This window comes from Triturus cristatus, chromosome 2_1 (assembly GCF_964204655.1).
Source record: "Triturus cristatus chromosome 2_1, aTriCri1.1, whole genome shotgun sequence".
In the NCBI taxonomy this organism is placed as follows: Eukaryota; Metazoa; Chordata; class Amphibia; order Caudata; family Salamandridae; genus Triturus; species Triturus cristatus.
In genome coordinates this window covers 427,138,278-427,152,670 of record NC_140581.1, presented here as the reverse complement: position 1 = coordinate 427,152,670, position 14,393 = coordinate 427,138,278, and the positions used below count along the sequence as shown (strand labels likewise).

General features: G+C 45.5%; 1 non-coding gene across 1 annotated transcript; it reads right to left on the bottom strand.

Moving 5' to 3' along the window:
* Nucleotides 1-1,087: 1,087 nt before the first annotated feature.
* LOC146865409 (U6 spliceosomal RNA) lies at nucleotides 1,088-1,194 on the bottom strand. The gene has a single exon (XR_014977503.1). It is a non-coding gene; the product is annotated as a U6 spliceosomal RNA (small nuclear RNA).
* Nucleotides 1,195-14,393: the final 13,199 nt, after the last annotated feature.

The following is a 14,393-nucleotide window of genomic DNA, read 5'->3' as shown; positions in this document are numbered from 1 at the left end:
TTAGAAAACAGTTAAAAACTTGGATGTTCCAACAATTACCTGGATGAACTAGCCCTTCTTGGTCTTAGAGTGTCAGGTCTTCTGTCTCTTCTGTCCTAGCGCCGGGACACTCTGTTGAGTAGCTGTGCGCGCTACAAATCCTTGCTTAACATAACAATTGCAGGATTATGAGGCCGAGCCACCGGAGCCTCACAGTGAAGCGGCCATTGCGGTTGTGCGCTACATAGCGCCCCCAACTGAGACTACATTAAAAAAAAAAATCCTACAAGCTCCGTGAGGACTGAATCGCGGTTACTCAAACCAGCACCGGACCTGATTGCAAACTCTTTTAAAACCCATCTACGTTAGCACACAACCACTGGCAATGCTCTTAAAAGATAACTTTGCATTACAAACAAGCATTTGCAATGCAATAGGTCTCGCATTTACGCGAGTGTGAGCTATTGGCATTGCAAATGACAATGCCTTTTCTTTTTGTTTTTTGAACATAAATAAAAGGCATTGTCATTTACAATGCCAATAGCTTAAACTGGTGTAAATGCGAGACCTATTGCATTGCAAATGCTTGTTGCCTAGTGTCACACAGTTTGGTCAAACAGGAAAGCTGGGGCTAATCCCTGGTTTGCTAGTTTCACTGTGTACAATTCAGGCACTAAATGGCTACTGTTCTCCTGTTTTAAATCGCATATTTTATTGCGTTTTCGTTCATTCTTGGCACAGGACGTTCCACCATGAGTGGCAGACAGAAGCCACATGAAGGCTCGGCTCGTTTTGGGTTTGAAGCCCAAGAGGAGCTCTAGCCGCCTACCTCTACACCATAGTTTGTTTAGTGTGGTCCATGAACTGCGAGCGATGAGAACATGAACATGAGTGGGGAAAAAATCACATCGTAATGATGCAGTTAATAGAACTTTTGGATGATATAAACACACAGTACATCAGTTGTGTGGCAATTATTTTAGTTTTGCAGTAACACGTCGATGTCAATATCATTAAATTCAATTTGGAAAAATGTAAATAAATTAAAGTAAAAAACAAATAAGAATGTTTAGTGGGTTTCGATTGTAGATAAAAAATCATCAAAAGGCAAAATACGGAACGCTTCACGAATTTGCGTGTCATCCTTGCGCAGGGGCCATGCTAATCTTCTCTGTATCGTTCCAATTTTAGTATATGTGCTGCCGAAGCGAGCACAAACTTAGGACGGAGCAAGCTGGTATATAAAGGCTTAACTTCATCATATTTGAAAGTTAGAGTGCTTCAAAGATATAAATGGTTGCAATTTATACTCTTCCTCTTTGTTGCTTTTCACAAAGGAGTTCACTTGAATCAGAAACAAAACATTCTGCTGCAGAAAAAGATTGCCGTTTCTACTTTATGAAAATCGCAGAGCATCATGGATATATGCAAATCAAGTCAACTACGTAATCGTGTGCGCTGGAAGTTCTTTGCCGCATACAAAGCACGTGCACTTCATAGACACAGAGAAAGGACTACTACCAGAGGAAGTGTCAGTCAAATAGGGGAATGACGGGCATCTGGCAAAAGGGCATATTCTGGCTGCACAACGGGGCAAATATACTGCAGTCCTGGAACGCATGAGCTACTGTGCCTTTGCATATATGTATATATGTTAGCTAGCATTTTTATAGTGAGCAAATACTGCTGCTAAAGTGGCACCTTAGATCTCAAACTTTTAACGTTTTAATGACCATGGACACCATCAGGATGCAGGAAGCCCGTTTCAAAACGTTATTTGTATTTGCTAATAGACTAACTCAATCAATTACACATAAAGGAGTAATTCTCAAAGTTCAGAGCCCTTAACCTCAGGATAAAATGAACTCGATCAAAATCACTGGGCAGCCCAACCATGCAGACCCCTGCTTTAAGGGATCAACCCATGTCAGAAAACAATATTTGTGCTTAATATTCTCCTGTTGCTACCCGTGGTGGTACTGTATTGCAGCATTTATATACCGCCTACTACCCCTATGTGGGGCATTGAAGCACTTTTCATCATGTGTCGGAGTGTGTTTTAATATATTGCGGGGGGGGGGGGGGGGCGACCTAGCACGCACGAGAGGCCAGCAACTCAACAATTGTGAATATTATTAACCCCAGTGGCTGCTTTTACATCTCCCCTCCTTCAACAGCCGGTTGGACTGTAAACCACTGATACAGCCGTTTGCAAGACCTCGTTAACGAACAAGTCGGAATTTACTTTTGCACCCTATCTGAGCTTAGTTAAAATCAAAACAAACATCGAAGAAAGACTTCAGAACACTAAGCACGTGAACGGATGTGGCTTTAGGGCTCGAGCTGCCGACTTTGGAGCTGACCCGGTTCGAGCCTCGGCAAACCACTTAATATCTCCGTGCCTACCAAATAAGGAATGTGTCCTTGTGTAAAGCGCTCCAATACCTTCGGGTCGCGTTCGCGCTATATAAAACAGCAACAAAAAAACGATCATTAGAAACTAAAGTAAAGTCTCGCAGGAACTGCTGACGACACAAGTCAACAGAGAAAAAACACTACTCAAAGAAACCCGGTATCAGCATGTACGGACAAATAGATCCCAGTCCAGGAAAGAGACTGACATAAGGACACGGAAGAAAAGCAGCTGTGCGAGGTGCTGCATCCCAGATCAGTCAAAGGAGCACTCGGTGAGTGAAGGGCAGGAGCAGCGATGGAGGACGGAGGCGATGCACTGACTGTTGGCTTCATCGGGGCAGGGAAGATGGCATATGGAATCCTGAAGGGGATGCTGCAGACAGGTAAATTATAGTATTTCGGATCTGTTATACCGCTGATCAATCACTGCCAGGCAGCGTGCCTTAGAAGTGGTCAAGCCGGACTGTTCATGGGGTGAGACGAGCCCGGGGTCCGGCCTGGCTCTAAAATAGGAGTCGCTCCCCCCAAAATGTTTTACCCCTAACTTGCACTGGCATATTTTCTAAATCACCAACATGACGTAAGTTGCAGTACGTGTTATGTACAAATATGCCAAGATTCTTCAAAGTAAAAAATATATTTTTGACCGTCTGTATTTTTTCTATGTAATCCAGTACAAGAGAGATGCGTATTTTATCTAATTGAAAAACATAGTAGGATTATATATGTATCTGAAGCGTAATTCTCTACACTTACAAGTGCAGTGTAGCAGCGCTAGATCCTTAACAGTGTCCCAGCGGCATGATCCTCAAAAGTGTGCTTAAAGTCCTATCAAGAAACTAGGAGAAGACTTGAAATGGGTCATCTTTTTAAACCTGGTCCCGCTGCTCTTTCTGGATCTTAGTTAGGAATCATGACTTGCTGGTTTTAATGTCCACTGCTAGATTCCTGCTCTGCTGCTGCCCTCAAGCTTCTGAGTTGCCAGAAAAGGAAGAAAAGTAAGTAAAACAAGAAGGGCTGGGCGAGAAGGGAGGGGGGAATGCCAGCAACAGAGGAGCCCGCGAAAGTGAAAGTGATCGTGATTGCGCGCGTGCACGTTCACGTGCACTGTAGCTTTAGGCCACGGCAGCACTTTGAAAAGCCCAGATATAAAATGTCTCTTTCGAGCCTTTGGCTCGCGAGACCTAAAAAATGAGGGAGTTATTTTTTTTAAAAACATTTCTCCCAGCGCTGTTTTGCATTCTAACTGATGTGGCTGCGTTGGAAAGTGCCTTGTTGCCGTCTTCTGGCGCGTGAAAGATCAAGCAAAACCTGGAAACAAAAATGAATAAAGTGAAAGTTCTTCTCTCTTTCCCAGGACAAATTCACATTCAAATGTGTCTCTCTTGAGGCAGCTGAAAACCTTTTCTTGTGCAGGCTGAATGCAAGAGCCCCTCATAGCTCCTAAAGGCCTTTGTCTGCTTCAGAAACCCACTCCTCGGCAGCTATTATGTGACCAGTGTGCTTTCACTTCTGCGGGCTGTACAAGTACAACACAGCCTGCTGTCCCGACCCGAGTGGGTTTCTCCCTTCAATACTAATAAGACCACTGGCCAATGAGCTTCCGTTTTACCTGCCGTGCAGTACAAGGGCCCATCAGGAGAGCCCTAACTTCACACAAGGACGAGGCCACGAGGACTTCCGCTTCACATACGATGCAGCAAGTGGACTTGAACCAGCACAACGAAGGGCAAATTGTCGAAACCAATCTCAAGTATCGATAGGACTGAAGAGAACTTTAGAAGCCTGAATGCTTAATTTCTAAATTGCATCACACAAAACATTCTAGATGTAAACTCAACGACGGAATGCAAATGTAGCTGTTTCTAAAGGCAATGAATAGTTCTACATTTATAACATAGAAAATCCTAAGTGCATTTTTTTACTGTAATATTTCTATTGCATATTTTCTGTTTGTAGCGCTGGAAGTGAAGATATTGCTTACTTACTGAGCCAATTAACTGGTACAAATGTTATCAGCCTCTGAAGGTTGAAAGATAGAATGGACATGTCAGGGCTGTCTCAGAGAGGAGCCCGAATTCCACAAAGATCTGAGAGGAGAAATTTTTCATCCTTTCAGACATTTCACGGCACCGATTTTATTTAAAATAAACCTTTTGTCCCCTCTTAAAGGACCAAAAGGGTTATGATAATGTCTTTTTTCACAGTAATCAGTGAAACAAATGTGGGTTAAACACTACCATGTAGTAGTGCATATTTATGGAATCCTTGGCCATATGCACTAAAAACTTGGTCTCTAAAAGTGGTTAGAAATTTTGCACCAACTTTCTGCGATGTGTAATTTATTTTGCGAACTGATTAATGGAATCAGAGTGGTTAGTGATCAAACCTACTTAATTAATATTCAACAGGTAGGTCGCAAACTGCGACCCACTTTGATTGGCCACTATCACAGGGATAGTGGCTTGCCAAGGTCAGTAGATCACCATGCCTATGAAAACAGGCTAATTTTTTTTTCTAAGTTTCAGTGTGAGTTGGCAATGGGTCACTGTACCACTGCCTACTCTCCTTCCTCTCCCTGAGAGTTTAAGCTTAATTCCCAAAGTGGAAGGGATCCAAGGAGAACCCTCACATTTTCAGAATGAGTTACCAACCCATCTAGGCAGTTAGTCATTTAGCAATGGTTGTAACTGGAATTACAGTTGCAAACCACTGATACAGAGGATACTGAATCGCAAATTGGTAGGGATGTCCAAAACACGCCCCTTTCAAATGCTATTCAGGCCCATTTCTAACCCATTAAGTGATTCGGAAACTCTCCTGGATCGCGAAATGGCTTTAATGCATTAGAAAAAGAGTTTTTCCGTGATACGTTTTACAAAGAAACGATTGGCAAAGGTCACCTCCCTTCTGGGATCCACTGAGCCACTATTGTGGTCCTGTCCAAACTTGGACGCACGCAAATGACGAAATCAAAATATATGCCAAACTCCTGGCCAGCAGACTGTTGACAGTTATCCCAACCCTCGTTCATCCATACCAATGTGGGTACATCCCTTGTCGGGGGAACAGACACTGCAACCGTCGCAATCAAGTGGGTCAATCTGGTGTCAAGGCCTTGGGAGGACCAGCGTTCTTCCTTTCAATTGACTTGGAGAAGGCCTTTGACACAGTTGACTGGTCCTTTATGTAAGAGACTCTGTTGGCAATGGGGCTTGCACCGTGGTTCCATACCTTTGTCAGAGTTTGGTACACTGGAACGCGAGCTCAGGAGTGCATTAATGGTGATCTGTTCTGCAAATTTCCTATCGGAAGAGATATTCAACAGGGCTACCCCTTGTACTTCCTCTTCTTTGCCCCAATTATGGAATCTCTGGCAATATGGGTGAGATGCAACGCACTGGTTTTGGGCTTTTACTGGGGCCTCGCAATGAGCACCGGATCACCCTTTATGCAGATGACGTCCTACTGTTTATGTCCTGCCCGGCTGACACCAGGCCCAGTGTTCTCCAGATCTTGTAACCCTTCGGCAAAGTGTCGAGGCTATGCGTTAATTGGAATAAGTCCCTGCTGGTCCCGCTACTGGTGACCGCAGTGATGAGTCGTGGCAATCTCAGATACCGATCCACCAGATCATTTTCCGGTACCTGGGAATGTACACCTCCAGGGAGCCAGGCCTAACGTGGAGCTTTCAACTGTGCCATGTGACGCATAAGGTTCACAAAGACATGAGCTGGTGGGCTAGCCTTCCCATTAATGTCATGGTCCGTGTTCCCCATTTTAGAAGGATGATTGTTCCGAAGCTTTTCTATGTGTTGAAAATCTAACCCTTATTCATCCCACCATCATGATTGGATGCCATACAAGCTAAGGGAGGCAAGTTTATTTGAGCGGGTGGCCTTAGGGAAGTGTTCTTGGGTATCCTACGACAGGGGGCTGGCTGTGGCAAATGTGAGGCTATATTGTTGGGCTACCCAGCTTCTCCATATTAACGATTGGTTACACTGGGGTGGGATGACCCTGCCTACACGGGTGAACTGGCCTTACTGCAGCTTGACAAGGTAATGGGCATCCTTTACAGAGACTCTATCCCCTACCAACTCCCAGAGGTTACTCAGGTAGTGTTTTGTACGTGAAGGGCTGTGCTCCGCTGGACTGCGTGGAACCGGAAGCTCACCCTTGAGACTCCGCTTTGGGAGGGCGCGTGGCTAGCACAGGTGGCTACTCTTGAGGGATTCCGAGGTTGGGAAAACAGAGGGATCTCAAAGATTGGTGATGTCTAAAAGGGAGACACCATGAAGTCCTTCCAGGATCTTGCTACCAAATTTAAAATGCCTTTCACCCAGTTTTTTCAGTATCTGAAGCCCCGCCATGCCCTGTCCACTTATCACGATGTCCTAGATGATATTTCAGAATACAGTCCCATAGAGTGCAAGTTCCTCATGGGTCATCTGGGCAAAGGGGGTGTGTTGCAGATTTATCGGTCCCTGGTAATACACCCCCCCCATGACACTAGACGCTTTGAAAGACAAGTGGGAGAGCTGGGTTGGGGAATTATGAGGCCCAAATGAAGGGAAGCATGCATGGCACCCCGATTTCTGGCGATGTCAGCCAGGCTTTGGTTGGTCTAGTTCAAGTATCTGCAACAGGCGTATATGACACCCTACGCCTGTGGCAGGTGGGCGAGCATTTGCAGCTCACCTACTTGCTGTAGATATCAGGACCCATGAATGGACTTATTTCACGCAGTATGGGCTTGTCTGGTAATACAAACCTACTGGGTGGCTCTTTTGGAAATCATCTCTGCAGTCATAGGGTCCTCCATCGAACCGCAGGCCCGGATTGCTTTGCTGGGTATCATGGAAGACATGGGCAGCCTAGAGGAGATAGAGTGTTGGTTGGACTGGGTACAATGATCAGGGCCGGACTGGGAATTCAATTCAGCGCTGGCAATTTTGTCAGACCAGCCCCGGAAGTGCAGGGGATCTTAGTGTGGAGCACTGCTGCTTTTGTTACTGGAGGCCCTTAATGCAGCTTCACTTCAAAACTGTACAAAACCGGGCCCCACACTTCCAGCCTCCAGGGGAAAGCCTGATGCTCGGTATTGCAAGCGTGGCCCTGACAATGATTGCTAAAAGAGATATCGCCTGTCATTGGACATCCACGACAGCACCTCCCCTGGAGGCGAGGAGGAGGGGCATGGATTGGTGTGGCAAACTTGAGGAAAACATTTTTTGGGGGGGGGCAAATTTATTATAGAGGGAACTCGACCCAAAGGTATTGGAGCACTTTACATGAGCACCAGTTACGGTATACAAGGACACATTCATTTTTTTGGTTAGGCACAGGGATATTAAGTGATTTGCCCAGAATCACAGGATGTGGAGTAGACTTCAAGGCTCGAACCTTGGTTTCCCAGCTCCAAAGTCGGCATTCGAGACTTGCGACCACATCCTCTCCCTACCATATATGAGGCAAGAGGATGCCCCAAGAAATTTCAAAAGGTTTGGAAGAAATGAGGGGGCTACCACGGATTGGCAGGATAGCAACCCCTGAGCCTCTTGGTTCTGGGATCTTGGGGGTCACGACGCTGGAGGTTTAGGAGAAATATTGTCGTATCAGCTCAATTCGCTAGCGATGTTGGTTGGAGCATGGCCTGTTGTCGTGGTTCGGTCCATCAAAGCAATAAAATGTGCTGTGAAAAAAAGGGGGTGGGGGTTAGCGTTCACACGCCCCCAGATTCACCGAATTCAGAGTTTGCCAACGCTAGAACCCCTTGTACAACTGGCCCCTGGTTCAGAGTCCTTTCATAAGCCTACGGCCAGGACTATTTTACTCACCATCCGCCGTCTGCAATCCGCATTACACAAGAAACATATCTCATTGTGTTCAGCACAGGCAAGATGGATTGACCAGAAACTTGGTTGATATTTATTGCGAAAAACATGGATTTTCACAGAACAAATCCCTTAACCCACGTGCGAGAGACGAACAGCCGTCCCCTTTACCTGTCTGATTTTATGACTTAACCGTCCTTCCCCAGGAGCACACGTCGTGCCCGCCAGTCAGCGCAGAGTTCGAGACTTCCTGTGAGCACTGGATTTATGGCAACTTGCATTCATAAAAGGGAAATAAAAAAGATGGGCTGTGCTGGAGCACAGCTATGAAATCAATAAACAATCCCTCTTCTAATAGAGAGATTTACACCTTTGGGGACCACAGAGCGGGCCTGACTTACTCTTACTTACTGGGTAAAAACGGCATTAGCACTCCCACGCCATTCCTCCTAAGACACAGCGCTAGATCCATATCACACGCCACAAAATTTAATTTGTCATGATTACAAGGAGCTGAGCCTAGAAGGTGCCCTGGGCCGAGCTGTCACGGTGAAAAATGGCCGGCTCGTGGGGGTGGTCACGTGATCCGGGGCACCGCAGGTGAAGGGCAGTCCCCTCTCACGCACACATCGTTCCAGTACCCTGGACCGCGGGTGTTGATGAAGTCGGCCCTTTATTTTCCAGCTCGACGCTGACCTTTCATTTCCTTCAGTAGGACAAATGGACAAGGCGCGCGCGTTCAATCTCGCTTAGCTGCGCCCTGTGGTTGCCACACACTGGAAGTACATCGCATCCATCTTGTTCAAATTCATGAACCAAACTTAAAGCGGGTACTTCGAAATCACTAGGACTGTGCAAAACACTCCATCCACTTTGTTTGATGAATTAAGGCCCCCTTATTTGGTAGATCATTTGCATGTGTGAAAGAAAGTTGAGTGTGTGTGCTCTTGGCTTCTCTTGAATTTTTTGAAGACCCCATCCGTGTTTGCATTTTCATGTATACTAGGGTGACCAGATTCTCAAAACAAAAAACGGGGACAGGTCATAGACATAGAAGTAGGACTACGATTTGCAGTAACCACCGACATAAAAGTAGGACTATTTGACAGCTGTGATAAACATAGAAAAAGGACTACGACAGCTCCCTCCAAGACCGAGATGAAGCATTACAGATGACAAATCAGAGGTCTTTTATCGGCAGTAAGCATTAATTCCATTTAAACAGACTTTGCCTCAACATTTGCTTTAGTCCAAGTTTGTTTTCTTATTAGATAAGTATATATATTGGGATTGTTAACTGAACAATAAAGAAAATTGCACAATCGAAGAGGAGTTTGTGCTCTTGTTTTTGCCACGAGGAAGTGAACGAGTGCATCGCTAGCGAGTTTGATAGATATATATATACACACATATACACACACACACATTCTGTCATCGTCAAAATCAGATACTGCTGTTTGTAGAATACTCCTTCCCATAAAGCACTCCCCCCTACGTTCAGCGCAGTTGACTGAAATATAAATAATGTTTGCTTTATTTACGTGGAAACATTTACGTACATTAGCATAGTAAATAGTTTAGAACATATAAGACAGGGCTGGCTTTAGTGCTGGTGGCGCCCTGTGCGACAATGTTTGTTGGCGCCCCCCCCAATGACCACCTCCACCACGGATTCTCTCACTAGCACCCTTTAACAGTGACCAAGTCACCATAACCACACTATCAGATGCATTATATATAGCGCCACTCATACCAGTGTAGGGTGTCCAAGCACCTTGCATCACACACACATTACACAGAGACAATCAATCATAAGTGTGTAAATCAGTGTATAGGAAATGTTACATAAGCCAAAGGACTGAAAGTGTAGGAGTCACATGTCATCCATACTGGTAGGCAGTATAGTTTAAGAGTGCTTGGTGTGGAGAAGCACAAACACAGAGTCGAAAAAGAAACAGCATAGTTGGGAGTTTTCTTTAATATTAAGAATCGATTTCTAGCCAGATTAACCCTTTTTGAAACATTAATCAATGTTCTAATAATGTATACTTTGCAGTGTGTATGCAGTTCTAGGATGAAAGTTAATAGCTCACTATTCTATATTAGGACTTTAAGTTATAAATTGCAAGTAGCAAAAAAATGTCTCTTTTGAAAGCAGTAACCCTGCTGATCTGTTTACATCATACGCACTCTGTAATCTACTTGGTACACGTTCTTTGCAGCAGGCATATTAACCCTCTGCACTAACTTCAGCCAAGTCAAAACCTCAACTATACAAAATGCTGATCTGTCTCCAGGAAGATAATTAATCACACTCTTGACATTTATGTGAGGCCTGGTAATTGCTGGGGGAAAGAAACGCTACACGGCGCCCCCAGGAAGCCAGCACTGGTGCGGATAAAACTCTCAGGGTTAAAATACACGTTGCGGGCTTGCAGGCTGGGAGGGCAAGGATTCCTGGATGATGCAGCTCTGATGCAAGGCAGTGTCCCGACGGTGCTGGTAGGGCTGGGGAGGCGTCACGAAGCTGCTGCTGGATTCTGCTGTAGTTTGAGACTGTCCGACCCTCGCTCGCTTTAAGGCAGAGCAGGGTCACGGTGGATTGCTGCAGGCTGTAAAATCAGGGTCATGCCGGTCACAGGTGGTTCTAACCAGCTGCATGATGACGTAGTTGGCGCTGTGTAGACAAAGAGAAGGGAAATCCCGAGAGAACATGTCTCTTCAAAGGATTTCCCTTCCTGCTACAGCGCTCACCTCAGTGACGTCACCAAGCTGTGCAAACAGAGCATGCGCGCAACCGGAACAGTAAAAAACCGGGACATTTCTTTGTTCAACCCGGACACTGTTCTAAAACGGGGACATTTGACTCCATTGGAGTACAGTGTCGGGACACGGGGACATTTCACAAACAAGCATTTACAATGCAATGGTCTCGGCATTGGTAAAGTTAGAGCTATTGGCATTGCTCATGACATTATTTTTGTTTATGTTTTTGTTTTTAAAACATTTAAAGAAACGGCATTGTCATGAGCAATGCCAATAGCTCTAACTTTAACAATGCCGAGACCGTTGCATTGTAAATGCTTGTTTCCTCTTCTGTCCTTCCGAATCCAAATAACTGACTAACTTATCCACCACTTAAAATGACTTCTTATTTCACAATACTAATTCAACACTAATCCTTTATGGGTCCCTGAGTAGCGCGCTACTCGCCGAAAAAGCGCTTTGACGCATTGTCAGGGGTAGTAAGCGCTATATAAATGCAATTACAATACAATACAATATGTCTGGAATTCTTCTAAATACGGATTGCCCTCCTGGAAGATGTGCTGCTTCCAGTGCAAAGCTTGTGATCTCAACATGAATGTGCAAATTGTGCAAAAAACATGTTCATGAAAAATAATTTCTTTCCATTCTCTTTGAACTATATTGAACTACCATATGTTTTGTATTCCTGCTGCATGTTAAATTCCTCACTTCAGCCCAGAAAAGTGTGGATATTTGAGGAATCTGAACAGCATTGTTAACTCCTTAAATGCCTGAATAAGGTGTACACCAACGGAGAGGTGACCAGTTAAAATGTGTAATGGGTCAGGTGTGGCGCTGCACCCCTTGTGCAGCACTTTGATGACTTTGAACTACAATTACTTTTGTTAACATCTGCAAATTACGTCGCGGGTGGCTGAATATGCAGAAACTGAGGAAAAATCATGTTTGTGCAGGAAAAAGGTGGCCCGAGTATAGTCCACTAGATAGACACTAGAATTAGAAGTCAGTTAAAGGGGAAGTTTGAAAAGCAAAAATTAAAAAATTAACAGAACTTTAAGTGAATTTATAAACAAGCCCACGGCTAACGTGGCACACAGAACAAAAGCTATGATTCCTTAAGTCAATAATAATCATTCCCTTAACGGGCCAAGTTGAGGCACTGGCTACACACCTGTCACGAGCAGCAGGTGCATTAACCAGCCAGACCTCCGTTTCTTAGGGACTGACCGCCTAAAAAAATCAATCCAAACTTGTTTCATGTAACTTGTGTCTCCAAAACAGAAGCGGCTGCAATTATTACCTATGCAACAATTTCTGCAGCACTACCTATAATCCTATTAACTGTTGATTGCGGGGGGGAGGGGAGACGAACATCGATTTATTTCAACACACATCTGCAACGATCCTCCCGCTGAGCTGATTGTAAAGGGACTGCAGTTCATGAACCGCAGCAGCGCCTGTTGACAGGACGGAAACCCACTCGTCCTGAACGTCCCCTCGCTACGGCAGCCGGCGGCGGTCAATCCGGAAGACAGACTGGTTAACAGCAGGTTTCCGCTCTCCGCCTTGCAAGCCGGGAGTGTCTCCAGGACCCACGTGCGTCTGTCTTCGGAGACAGCTCGGTGTGAAGAGTGAGTGGGGGGCCTCAGTTCTCGAGTTTCGACGTGCAGCGCTCCCTCCGCCAGGGCACGTCGCCCAGTGAAACCCGAGCCGGGAAGTTCTCTTTAAGGGGTTCCAGAGTTGCTGCGTTGCATTGTGATGAAGTTGTCGGGGAGATTCTAGTGACCAAATGTTCGGGCGGCGCGTTATGCGACCGGTACCTGGATGTGACTTCCTCGGTTTCCCTGGCTTGGATGCGCTACTTTTCCTACTCCGGACGGGCGGAACTCCCAAGTAACATAAAGAAGCAGAGGGCACCGGAAGACACCACCGCCTTTCTCCGAGGCTGAGAAGAACTGCCTCGGAGAAACGCAGCGTCATTTTCGGATTGGGGGGCGTGTTTTGCTGTTGTCTCCTCCCTGAGACTTCTCGCAAAAAACACGCCCCCCGATCCGAAAAAGACGGGGCTTCAACGGAGTGACTGGACCTCTTCTCCAGTGGCTGGCCAGCATTTAAGAGGCCAGCCAATGGAGAACAGGATAGAAGAGGGGCGGGTGCAAGCCCCTCTTCTCAATGACATTAAATCTCCGGACTTCCGGTCTGCCGACCGGATGGTCCCGAGACCTAAAAACGGGGACCGTCCGGGCAAAACCGGGACGTCTGGTCACCCTATGTATACACATTAATGTATTCCTTACTCCTTTTTTTTCTAACACTGTTCAAGGTATATTCAGGCAATAATAGTTGATATTAAAAGTTCTTTCTTATAAAAATAGCTCTGAGAATCTAGGCAGAGAGATGCCTGGCATGGAAATGTTTTTTTAGGGGCAGGGTGCATGAGGGGGAGGGGGGGGGGCACTGCTCCAATGTGTGTATTTTTTCTAGGTTTCGCCAGCATAGTGCACTGTGCTTGTGATTAGGGTTTGCCTGCACAGCGCTTGTGCTTTGCTTGTAATTAGGTTTCGCCAGCACGCTGTGCTTGTGAAATCTCTTGTATTTATATATCTTAAAAGTGGCCTTTTCATTTCCCACCCGAATTACTGTGTTCATTTGCTGTTTGTGTGGAACTTTTTTTTTTTGTTTACCTTCCCTGGTTGCACCCGTTAAAACAGCTGTGTTACATTTCTGATCTTGTCATGTGATGCCACCTAGGAGTATTCAATTGATCTCATTCTACATTTTATGTGGGCTTAAGTTCTTGAATTCGATTTCATTACTTTATTTTGGGCAGTTATATTAGTGTGCCTGCACTACCGTGTGAAGATCTCATGTCGCCCTCTCCCCATATTGGAAGAACTGAACAACACTGCCATCAACTGGTAATTCTTTTAACTGGATATAAAAATAGCTCTTGCATACATTTTCTCTTCAGGTTTTATGTTGCTCAGGTACTGAACCGATTATCAGTAGTCAACTCAGATATCAAGACTGATATCTTTGTTTTTAGGTTTCGCCTGCACAAAAAACGTATTAGTAATCATATAAGCGAAACCTAATGCATTTACCAATGCTTTTTACATTCTGACACTTCTATTTTGTTGTTCAATTCCCGAATGTCCATGTTAGGTGAAAGGTCTGCAGCTGCTTGTTCAATCCTGCAATTTTTTCTTTAGAACACAATGCGGGCCCCGGGGGAAGAGAGGTCAGCGGACTAGTCTTCCCCCGGGGATTTCGCGCAGTTGAAGGACAGGGGAGGAAGGGGTGGGATAAGGGGTAGGGTCGTCAGGTAGGGGTTAAATGGGGGAGGAAGAGGAAGTCCTTCCTCTTCCTTTCCCCAGCGCCTCAGGGTGGGTT